Here is a 12,550-nt window from a genome sequence, read left to right as displayed (position 1 = left end):
TTTATAAGGTATTTATGAGCCATCGGCGCCTCATCATACACAATGAGATTAGAATTATAAATCAATTCAGCTCTTTGAGTACCATTTGAGATGTTCCAGTATCCGCTATCATCTAATAGATGTAAAGGAAATCTAAACAAGGAATGAGCCGTCATTCCGTTTGTGTAATTTTGAGCAGCAATTGCAGACGATGCACAGGTTAAAACTATACCTTTAAGGTTACCGCGGATGTATGCAGTTATGACCTTCAATAAAAGCGTTTTCCCGGTGCCGGCGGGACCATCGATAAAAATCGCACAGTTGTTGGATTCTCGGTAAACACTATCAACGCAAAGCTTTTCCACGTAATCGAATACGGCACGTTGATCGGGAGATAACTGTGGCAACCACTCTTCTACGTATGATTTCAAACTATCTAAATCATATTCAGTGCGTTCCCTATCCAACTCCGTTGACCTATAAACTACTTCCGGCAAACCTTGTTCTATTAACGAAGTTCCGTGTCTGCGTAGCATTCTATCTATTTGAATGAGGCACATGTTAAACGCGTTTTCTTCGTCATCTGGCACCCTGTAAAGGAAATCTTCGGCCAATTGACGTTTATACGTGTTCCACAGTGACGCCACTGAGGCACCATTAACAGCCAGCGTTACAAAAAAGCTACGAAGTCGTGGTCCGGTTAAAAAAGTGGAAGCTTCTTCCATAGCCCGTTCATATTCGACTGCGTCGTCCGCAAGTCCTACGAATTTGGCAGCTTCTTGAAAAGTTGTGCAATTTGGACCTCCAATTTGAAGTAAATCCGCGAAACTACGACAAGGGTAAACACTTAAAAGAAGTCTTAAAAAGAACTGTTCACCTCTGTTCGGCGCGACCCAAAATAGACGCGCGACGAGCTCACCCCGCATTCTCCGCGTAAGAAATTTGCCGTTTTGCATTTGCACCGCCTGAACTGTCTTTAAACATGGATCTTTCGCATGAATGTTATAATTTTCAAAAAAGTCTAAGTAGGATACCCGATCAAACTCCTCAGTTAAAGGCCTACTGAAATAGTCTAAAAGATCTGAACCTGCATTATTAACTGCCTCGTTCGCGTGGCCAGGCTTAAAAAATACCGAATTTTGATCGGGCAAATGTACTGTTAACATTTTTACCGTAGGGTTCCTAGCTACAATATCAAATTCGAGAACACGCCACGCTGCTTCGCTAGAACTAATATATCGCTTAGTGACATATTGTTCGATTTCATCCTCACGATGTTCTTCATCAACAACGGCAATACGGGCTTCATCAGGTCCTTTTGTCATATATTTAAATAAATACTTAATTATAGCACGCTGTGTGGACACTTCTAAATTTATGTGAGCATCATATTTTAGGAGAAGAGCAGGATTATAAGGAACGACCCACAAATCATTAACTATTACGTCTCTGCCGCGATATTTAATAATCGCCTGATTTTTACTATTGCGACGTAAATGTATAAAACCTCTATCGTCACTGAAGGTGACTGGTGTTTCTTTTTTTGGAAAATATTTTAAACAGTTTTTTTTCTCACTATTCCAACACGGCAAATTAGTTCGGTAAGGAGGGCCGCATGGACCGTGTATCATGTGATCCATGACAACTTTGTATAATAAAGTTTGTGCTGGATCGGGTATGGTAGCTCGAACAAACTTATCAATATCCAGACTTTCTACTGGTCCACCACCTTCCACTCTAAAAGCAATATGCGCATGTGGTAGTCCTCTTTTTTGGAACTCTATAACATGCATTATATAAACAATTTTTCCGAACCATTTACCCGATTTTAAATCTTTTAATAACTCTCCGAGTTTTAAGTTGAAAACTCGAGCACAAGTAAGGGGGTCTTTTGATCGACCTGATAATGTTGAATTTTTTATTTCAGGCCAGTTGGGGTTACATGTTAAAGTTAAAAAATATGATGGTGGACCTAACCTGTTTACCATTGCTATAGCATCCAGGTATTTCTTTTTCATGTATCGTGGACCCCCTGTGAATGAGCTAGGTAAATAAATTTTACCAGGTTCTACTCCACCTTCTCCTAAAATAAACTCGTCATTAATTAATTCTTGGAGTGGAGCTACTCTTAGCCTGTTTTGTTGTTTTGTTTGGCTATTTTTCAAAAACCGCAAGCGTTCTTCTAAAACTCTACAAAACATATCGACTAACCACTCTTCAGATAACCGACCAAATATGCTAAATCGCGATTCTGATAAAAGTAAACAACGGACATATTTAACCTGATTAAGCTTATTGCCCTTATTATCTCTCATATCTGGATGCCAACCAGTATTTCCGTGAGGATATAAGAGAGGATACTGGAAGTCTCGTATAAGGAATCCATTATATCTATTGTTCGAGGCCTACCGTCTGCTATCTTTTTGACTACAATACAGCGTGGAGAAAATTCTTCGCGGTCTGTACTAATAATTGCAGCAATTTCTTGACCAATAGGTTGATCTCCGAGGATGTTACCGTGAGTCGTACGTGTAGTTCTTTCGAACTTCAAGAAAGCTTCTGATGATACCTCTAAACTTAACCTTCTAAAACATTTTATGTATGGATTAACTGTGTGCATGAACCCTGTAATCATTCGAACTACCGTTTTATCTAAACTTAATTCGCCAGCTAAACTCTCTCTTTCGCTACTGTCATTTATGTAAAAATTAATATTATTAGGACTTTCATTGTAAGACAAATCAAATATACGGTGGTAAATACGTCCTTGAATTTTTAGAAAAGATATACCTTCTGGATGATGGTAACCATGGGAAACACCTAATGCCGAAAATGCAAAAATATTATTGTAAGCGCGTGGTCTATTTAAAAAAGCTGAATTTGAATAAAATTCTTCGTTTAATGGGAGAAAATTCTGAACGTTATATTCTCCTGAATGACAACACCATTGCCGACGAGATTTCTCTTCTTCGAACAATGGAGCATTACATCTTGGACATCTATATGTTAGCTCAGACAAAAGCGACGTATTTTTTAAATTATATAATCGAATAGTACTGAGTTCATGCCCCTGTTTTTCACCTATTAAATTTTTTGAATATCTCAGCGGTGTTTCTATGTTACGACAATTTTCTGTATATCTTTGTGCTGCTTTTTTGTTAATTTCGGGGTGGAGCTCGTAATAACGTTGAACGGCCGCGCGATGAATGTCTGGGTTGTTCTCGTTATAACGTTGAACGGCCGCGCGATGAACGTCTGGGTTGTTCTCGTTATAACGTTGAACGGCCGCGCGATGAACGTCTGGGTTGTTCTCGTTATAACGTTGAACGGCCGCGCGATGAACGTCTGGGTTGTTCTCGTTATAACGTTGAACGGCCGCGCGATGAACGTCTGGGTTGTTCTCGTTATAACGTTGAACGGCCGCGCGATGAACGTCTGGGTTGTTCTCGTTATAACGTTGAACGGCCGCGCGATGAACGTCTGGGTTGTTCTCGTTATAACGTTGAACGGCCTCGCGGTTAATGTCTGGATTGCGTTCGTTGTACCGTTGAACGGCCTCGCGGTGAATATCTGGATTGCGTTCACTATACTGTTGAACTGCCTTGCGATTAACAGCGGGGTTTTTCGTTGTGTATTTCCTGACAGCTTCGCGATGCGCGTTTTCTTTACTTGGTTTCGGTCCGCGTTTCTGTTTTTTGGGTCGGCCACCTTTATTTTTAACGCATTGGCTTTCGTCTTGATTACTGATTCTTTCTAATAGGACAACTGGTTTTAAAATTGTCAGTTTTATATCACTTGTAGTGTTATATACAGCTACCGGATTTGAATCAACTTCCAATTTACTAATATCAAAATTTTGCACAGAGGTTTTAAGCGGGGCCAGGGTTGATTGATAGTTCATCAAAATCGAATCTAAAGTTTGATTCTCATTCAGTAATGGTGATGATATTAAATCTACTAAAATGGATTGTGACGTTTCGGAACTAACCTGCGCTTCGTTTTGCCATATAAGGTCGTCATTTAATACTCTTAATCGGGTTAATGAGTATTCGGATCCGTCGTAAACTTCATTCGCGAGCAAAAGTTTGGCTAGCGCTTCGGTTGAATTACATTTAAATAAACGTGCTACGTAAGGACCATCTTCTGGCTTACCCGTTCCTATATTAATGTTGTTGCTGTTAACTGCATGGCTGTTAAAGAAATAATATTCACCATTAAACCGCCAAAAACTAAAAGTATAACCCTGACCCGTAAACAATATGCTATCGGTACTGTCGTTGTGATTCGAGTTGTTCACATTATAAGCGAATTGCGAATCGACAGTATAGTCATTAGTATTAAAAAACACTCTATTGTCCAGTATATTCTTTAACGTTAATAAACCTATGTCTTTATTCGCGGGAGTTGTAGGATATGTATTAGAAATGATCCAGTTGTCCTCCATACTAACTATATGTGCGACGTTATTCCCGACGCGAAGCTCATTGGGTAATTCATCTGGCATAAAATAACTGACACCCCTCTGAAGTAGATATTTTAACTGCATGTAAAGTGTATCCCCCATTCTTAAAATTTCATCAATTTCGGCAGTAGTGAAAGATGCGCGATTATGGAACACTGAATAAATTGAAGCGCATGCTGAGATAACCGTACATTGCGAATTATTACCTTCATACATATCGGAGCCTTGGTGTGTTAGACCTAAGGATTCAGTAAATTTTAGATATTAATTTATTTAATAGATAAGGTAATACACCATATTATTGACACCCCTACTGACTATTAAGAAAAAAAAAATAAGAACATTTTGATATATTCCTAGCATTTTGATATATTCGGTGCCGAAAAATGATTAGACCGTACCAATCATTTAAGGTTCTAATAATTAGGCAGTTTACCCTACATAAGTACTTAAATTAAAATATCAATTATCAATATTATCATTCTCCAACAATCTATTTTTTAATAAAACAATTATTCACCGATATTATTATAGGGAATGCAATAATTATTATATGAGAATTAAGTTACCTACCTAATATAAAAAAAACTACGCATATATATAAAATTTCAGTCGGATCAATAAACCTAGGTAGGTGATTTTTTTAATAAGTAGTTAAAATGGCATTCGTTTAAGCACTTTCACACAGTGCCGCCAGTTCGTGCCGCACAAAGCCGCCGCCGATAATCATTTCAGTCGCGACGGTCATGTAGAGCACACATTGTGGTTGAACATCAAAGGACGATGAATTAAGTCGACAACATTGCCATCGTAGCTGTGGCTGAAGTGAAAAAAAAATACGAGGCGCCGACTTTACAATATAGAAAATGGCTAAGCAACTTTCTCGAAAAAACACATACTTAAGATTACGCCTATTTTCCGTTGGGATCGGCCACGCAATTCCACTTACTACGATCCTGACACATCACTTTCGCTTCTACCACTCTTATCAAAGTACACTCATTTATGCATGCTCGCCGGTTCCCAGTACTCTTGACCGTGGCTTTTCTTTAAACATCCTGAAATTAATCGAGGTATGTACCACCTAGGCCATCCACTTCGGATTTTACCACTTACATCCGTATAATAAATCTTGGCCTTGTCCAACCTATCTAAGCGTCCTTTTGTCAATTCTCTTCACTACATTTTCTTTTACAACAGTCCCTTAACACACTATTTTATCATTCAAAGTTATCCCACTCATACTCCTCAACGTTCTCATTAGTAACCTTTTGACAGTTTTAATAAAATATTAAGCAATTGAAAATTACATCATTGTAACATAAATATTTAATTCAGGTACCTAATAAAATGACTTTAAGACCAATGACACCGAGAGGGTGCCGTACCGGTATACAAACATTCAACTCAATTGATGTAACGCAACGCAAACCCTCGTTATAAAATATTTAGAAGACATGTCGATTTATTACACTGCACTTTACTTAAATAAAGGATTATACAGTCTGTTCTCTGCCTACCCCAATGGAAAATAGGCGAGATATTATGTATGTACGCAATGCAGCACTCTATTGACGGAATATTTCGAAAATTTAATATAAAATAACAGGAAAACGTAATACCACAGTTTTTGTTCTTCTTTTGATCTTGTTGCATCATAGTGTGAGATTATTTCAGACTAATACAGGTGAAGTAGGTACGTATATTTGTCAAAATTTAAAAAAAAAACCAGGCAAGTGCGATTTGGACTCGCGCACCGAAGGTTCCGTCCACAGAAAAGGTTAGTAAAAGAAAATTCTGATGCCGAAATTCAAGTATCTAGATATAAGACGATCGAGTTGAACTTCACTTAAGCTATAGGCATCAAATAAAGAATAATACTACGTTAGAATGGTCTGTCTCGCTCGTACTTATGCGGTAGACGTGTATCTACGTATGATACGTATACATACTTACATACATAGATTTTTCCTTTACTAACATTTTCTGTGGACGGAACCTTAGGTACATATACACATAAAATATAGTATAACATAGTATATATGCCTACCTTTATTATATTTTTACTGTATCAGGGTTGTGGAGGTATGGTATTTTTTAGACACTCATTGTATTCGGCGTTTTCTATATCTTTAGATAGCTGTAAAGTAATAAACAAAATAATTATAAAGTTGTTACTTTATTTTGCTTATTACTTTATAGCTGTCACAAAAAGTAATTAAAAAAAATAAAACGGACTTCAAAATCTGTCAAATAAATAGTAAGAAATAATATTTAGTTGAATACATTAGAATCTAAATTTTGAAATTACTTTTTATTTGTATAAACTCGAGTGTCCCTAATAATATTAATACGCCAGTGACCATCGTTACCAAAACACTGAAATATTATAAAATGTCTTATAATTTGTTTAATGTATGTAGTGTCCGACACACTCTTGACCGTTTTCCAATTTTCTTTAATTTACTCTCAAACCATTAGTATCCATACTTACTTAAGCTCTAAGCTTCTATTAGTATAGTCGAAACACAAAGTTCCTAATTTTTAACTGTTTTTCAACCATAAGTTGGAAATTTCTAAACCAATTTTGATGAAACTTACATTCTTTTCTATGTTGGACGATACTTAATAAAAAAGCATTGCAATACGATTTGTAGTTTTTACGAAATGCATGGACAAACATACAGGCATGTATATGGAAAATTTAACACACATTACAATATACATATGGGTCAAATTGATAACCTTTTTTTTGAAGTCGGTTGAATTAGATTAGTTTCCTTCAGTCCCCACCACATGGTCATCAAGATATATACCATATCCCTTACCATATTCAAAATATAGACAAACCTACATAAGCCCTTTAACAGTCATTTAAATAAGTTTATTGTAGACAAATGTTATTATAGCATTCAAACTTTTTTTTCAGATAAAATACTTCAAAGCTTCGATATCTCTATATCTATATACTTACTTAATAACTTGTTTGATATAATTTTGTTATTATAAATAGCTGTATTATATAATTAAGTAGGTAACTTTATAATAATTTTGTTACCTACTTACTACTTATTTCTATAATTTTTAGTTAGACAGTTAATATCTTATAATATTATTATAAGATTGGTTATAGTTGTATTTAACCATCTGTAGTAACTTGTAATTTTTGATAAAATACGCTACTTCTTCTACACATAAAACAGACATAATTATTTAGTTGGCTTTTTCACGATTTTAGAGGAAGGTTTAACTTTTCACACAGAATATTAAGAGAGTGACTGGTATTAGTATAGCATAGAATAAGTAATAATACTACGGTCATAGGTTAACTTTTGTGTGTACTATAGGTAATTTTTTACAGACCTACTTATTACAGGTCATCTAATGAGTGAAGTTACTGTTGTGCTACAACATGGGTTGCTGTCAAACCAGAATCACACTCGGATTGTTATAATTCAAAAAGGATTCAATCTTATTATTATTATCTATAGTGTTATGATCTCATCTAAATTTATCATAGGTTAATTAACTTATTTCATATACCTACCAACATACTTACATAATCTAAAAAAATATTAATAGTAATTAACTATCGCCTATTCTAGTCACACAGCATAAGTAGGGGCAATACAATTGATTTAAGTAAGTAGGTACCTATTGCCTGTTATTAAGTAAAGTTTTATCATCATAAAATCAATCGATCGTTTGGTAAACTGGAATTAAACTCGTTAAAATCTAAATACTTACCGGCACCGATGCAGGTTGCAGCAGGCTCGTCGTCGACGCGACGGCGACGCATTGTAGAGCACGATGGAATTTCGACGCTTGAACGCTTCATCTGTAAACAAACCACTTCTGTACTATTTGTGTTTATCTAATAGACAATAAAATAAGAATTATAGCTTTAAGTAGGTACGTACTTACCTTTTAATGTTTCACTTTCATTATGTGAAAAAGAGAAAATCAGTACAGATAGTTAAAGATCTTACAATTATAATAATTATGTTTATATGGCTAACTATTTTACGATTTTAAAGATTATATACCTAAATATATTTATAAATAATTGTTAAATTATCAATAACAAAATCAACTTACCTTTGGAATCTTGAAATACAAGTGAAAAAACGCTTGTCACTTTTTCGCGCCAACGGTTTGGGTACTGAGTTTACTTTTTTTTCCATGAGACAAAGAAATTCTGGCAACGCAGATTCAAACAGCCAATATCGAAAAATATTGAGGTACTTTTTTCTTGACTCGGTCGCATAGATGTCGATAGAATTAATAAATAAGCAATATAAAATCTAATTGCTTTTTGTTACTTCAGTACAATTTATTAAAAGCAGTGAATATTGAGTATTTTCATTAATTTTTCCATTGTTTTTTGGCGGGAAAGTTGTTTTCTTCATTGAATAATCTATTTATATTTAATACGAAATGAAGAAGTAATCGAAAAACATTCACTTAACTTAAGTGTTATCATATCGGAAAAATATATAAATATAATTTTTTTTTTTGTTTTGTTTTTCCCCGAAGGGTATGGCAAAGGGAACTATGCCCATACAGCCATGTCTTACGTATTTTTTTTCTTGATGATTAATGAAATGATGAAAGGTGATGATGATGAAACCTAAGCCCCCACCCTCGGAGTAGACTCCTACTCCGAACCCCAAACGAATTAACTCAAAAGTCCGCATAAACTTTTGAGTCATGAAGCGGCTTCCCGGCACGAAGCGAAAATAGGCAGATACACTTTGTTTATTGAATACTCCAATATAATAACACTCGCGAATGTCTTCCGACTAACTTAATGCGATCATTAACCACAAAACACCACTTCGTATTAATTATTTAGATTACTCAATGAAGAAAGCAACTGTCCCGTTCCCGTTTCCCGCCGAAAAGCCTATATAAATATAAATAATAAATAAACATTCAATAAACAAAGTGGTACTATCTATTTTCACTTCGTGCCAAGAAGCCGCTTCATAACTCGAAAATTTATGCGGACTTTTGAGTTAATTCGTATCACAAACCTAAAGATCTATGTAACCAGGCCAAAAATTTCCAAAAAGAAAAAAAGATGAGGCTATAATTATGACATAATAACACATAATTTGCGTAACCTGTGGATTCCATTGCTTACCGATTTGAAAATATGAAAATACGTTTATTGTTTTTAACGAATTTAACGTACCTAGTATAGTATTTGGCTGTATGGGTTATGTTTCCTTTGCCTGTCCTATGTACAAAATAACCAAAAAAAAAACTAAACAAAACAAAATGGTCTTATGGTCTCGTTCTGTGGTCTCGTTGCCGAGAAGTTCTCTTGATAATTTCCTGTGCTACTTTGTTAGAATTTGTAGCTTACAAGTTCACCGTGCGAGAGCGTCGACATTCTACTGTAAAAACTTCCAGAGCCATTGTGTGTTTTGGATAGAGCTGATATGATAAAAAGTTTGTGGATAATGTTCGTTGATAAATTGCAATGTAAGTAACATACAATCAAATGACATTGTTATTATATATGACACTGTTATTATATAGTTATTTATTTATAGGTGTGAATGCTGATCGACTTTGTCATACTAACTCATACTCATACTAAGAGATGTAAGCAACAATAACAAGTTTCCTGAAGAATGTTCCAATCGGACAGTTGGAAACAATTATGTCTGTATAAGTTGTGGAATATCTTTGGGAAAGCAGTCACGAAGATAAAATCACAGGCCATGGGCTTATGGAAAGAAGTGAAGAGTGGTATTATATAGAAAAACAATCTCCGAGATAGGTATTAAAGTATTAAGTATTTTATGTTGTACATGAAAAATATTGTGTTTCAATCATAAATGTTATAAGGCAATCCTTAATTATGATTAAAACATTGTTCTAATTTTAATTTATTGTTGGCAATGTTTCAGTTCCATTCCTACACATTAAATAATATTGATACAATCGGGCATATTGTGCAATATACTATTAAAAACATTCATGTTTGCTTTCAGATGCCTGATGGATGCCCATGTATGCATTGTTTGCAGGATGAGCTCACCTCAAAAGCATTAATATCTAGTGAACATAAAAGCTGTGTTAGGTGTGTTGTTGCAATGTATATAGTTCTATTTATTAACCCCCGACGCAAAATTGTGTATATGTGTCTATCTGTAGCATCGTAGCTCCCAAACGGATGATCCAATTTTAATATGGTTTTTTTTTGTTTGTAAGTTATATTAGTCGAGAGTGTTCTTAGCTATGTTTGGTAGAAATCGGTTCAGGTCTTCAAGGTCATCAGAAATGTTTGTTAAGTGTGATAGGAATGTTACACGCTCAGTTTGCTTGCAAGCATAGGTATGTGGGATAAGTTTTTTTTTGCTTTTTATAGGGTTTTTTTCACCTTTTTTCATAATAATTGAGTACTTTTGTTTTGTCGGGGGTTTTTTTTGTTCATAGATGTTGGTAAACTATGAGTTTATATCACTTTATAATTATTATAATTTATATTATTAAATCATTAAATAGATAAAAACCTGTGTATATTTTAATGTTATTGTTAAGTTTATTCTCTACCTACTTACTAATATGTTACCATATTAAGTCTGTTCAAAAATCATAAATAGGTACTTGTTCTTCTTCTATCATGTAGGTTGTGAAGTGGATGACCAACCTCATCAACCAGGGTTATTGCTGAGCCGCCAATGTCGTTGGATCAGCCAGCAATGTCCTAACTGAATCAGGGATCACAAAGAAATTTTTGTGTTTTGTCCCCACCGGGACTTGAACCTGGGACCTCCGGAACGTTAGCCACTGGACCACATAGGCCGAGAGTATATATGGTTAAGTTGCTGTTTTATTTCAACTATTTAATTAAATGTAGGAATATTTTGTATGAGTATGAATTATATAATAAAACAAATTATTTCTAAAAATATATCTTTCATTATGTTTTTAATAAAATTGTTTCTTTTTAAAATTATTTTGAAAAATAAAAATAGTAATCACGTCGTTTAGCACCACTTCAACTGATAGGATCTCACAATCAATGTTTTTTGTGGTATCAAAATTGTTAGTTACATTTAATTTTTGACCTCTTGGGACCAGATTTTCACATCAAACATCCTTTGGTGGTCTTTATTGGTCTAAATGCAAGACAAATATAATTACAGAATCTATAGGTACCAATGAGGGACTTTCCAGGCTAGGTTCTCAAAAAAAAAATACAGATGGCGCTGTCCAGATTTAACATGACCTACCTAGTTACTAAATATGCAAGAGTAACGTGTGTTATTGGTGCTGATTCCAGTACACACTGTCTAAGTTTATTTGAAGTTATACCTGTCATTTTATTATCAGGTGACGGGTAAACGACAGGCTTAAAATTTATGGAATAGGTTCACAATAATTTTAGTCAGAAATTAAAAAAACCCAGCAAAAGTTGACAGCACACATGTCACCGGCGATAGAAATATGTTATGCGAAATAAAAGTTGCTCCAGGTTTTATAGTTTTGCCAGGCCGTAGGGTGTCTCCCTGATGCGAAGCATGTCACCGGCGATAGAATTTGACCAAGATTTAAATAGGTCTCGTGAAAAAAGAATAGTTTCAGATGCGATAGTTTTGCCGGGGCGTAGTGTGTCTCCGTGACGAGGAGCAGTTTTCGAAGACCGGGAAGTAATTCCGTACTCTACATGACGTTCCGATCACACCTCCCATACATCATTTTTAGCCCCGAGGCTTTTTCTGTATAAGGGAAATTTTGTATGGCGGCCATCTTGTTTTTCCGCCATTTTGATTTTTGTCACCAGCGATTGAATTTGACCAAGATTTAAATAGGTATCGTGAAAACTAAAAAGTTCCACGTGCGATAGTTTCACCAGGCCGTAGGGTGTCTCCCTGATGCGGAGCAGTTTTTCAAGATCGAACAGTTTTTCCATACTCAACATGACGTTTCGATCACATTTCTCATACATCATTTTTACCCCTGAGGCATTTTCGGGAAAAACGAAAATTTTGTATGGCGGCCATCTTGTTTTTCCGCCATTTTGTTTTTTTTACCAGTAATAGATTTTGACCAAGATTGAAATAAGTATTGTGAAAGAAAAATTGGTTCAGG

The 12,550-nt window shown here is 35.2% G+C and overlaps 1 long non-coding RNA gene across 1 annotated transcript; it reads left to right on the top strand.

Annotated features, from left to right (window-relative positions):
* Positions 1-9,709: 9,709 nt before the first annotated feature.
* Positions 9,710-11,346, top strand: LOC126380828 (uncharacterized). Its single transcript, XR_007568552.1, has 3 exons — positions 9,710-9,931; positions 10,003-10,232; positions 10,447-11,346. It is a non-coding gene; the product is annotated as an uncharacterized LOC126380828 (long non-coding RNA).
* The last annotated feature ends 1,204 nt before the right edge of the window (positions 11,347-12,550 follow it).

The sequence above is a fragment of the Pectinophora gossypiella genome, unplaced genomic scaffold (assembly GCF_024362695.1).
Source record: "Pectinophora gossypiella unplaced genomic scaffold, ilPecGoss1.1 Pgos_113, whole genome shotgun sequence".
NCBI lineage: Eukaryota > Metazoa > Arthropoda > Insecta > Lepidoptera > Gelechiidae > Pectinophora > Pectinophora gossypiella.
Note: the sequence above shows the minus strand (reverse complement) of the source record. Positions and strands in the feature narration are given on the sequence as shown.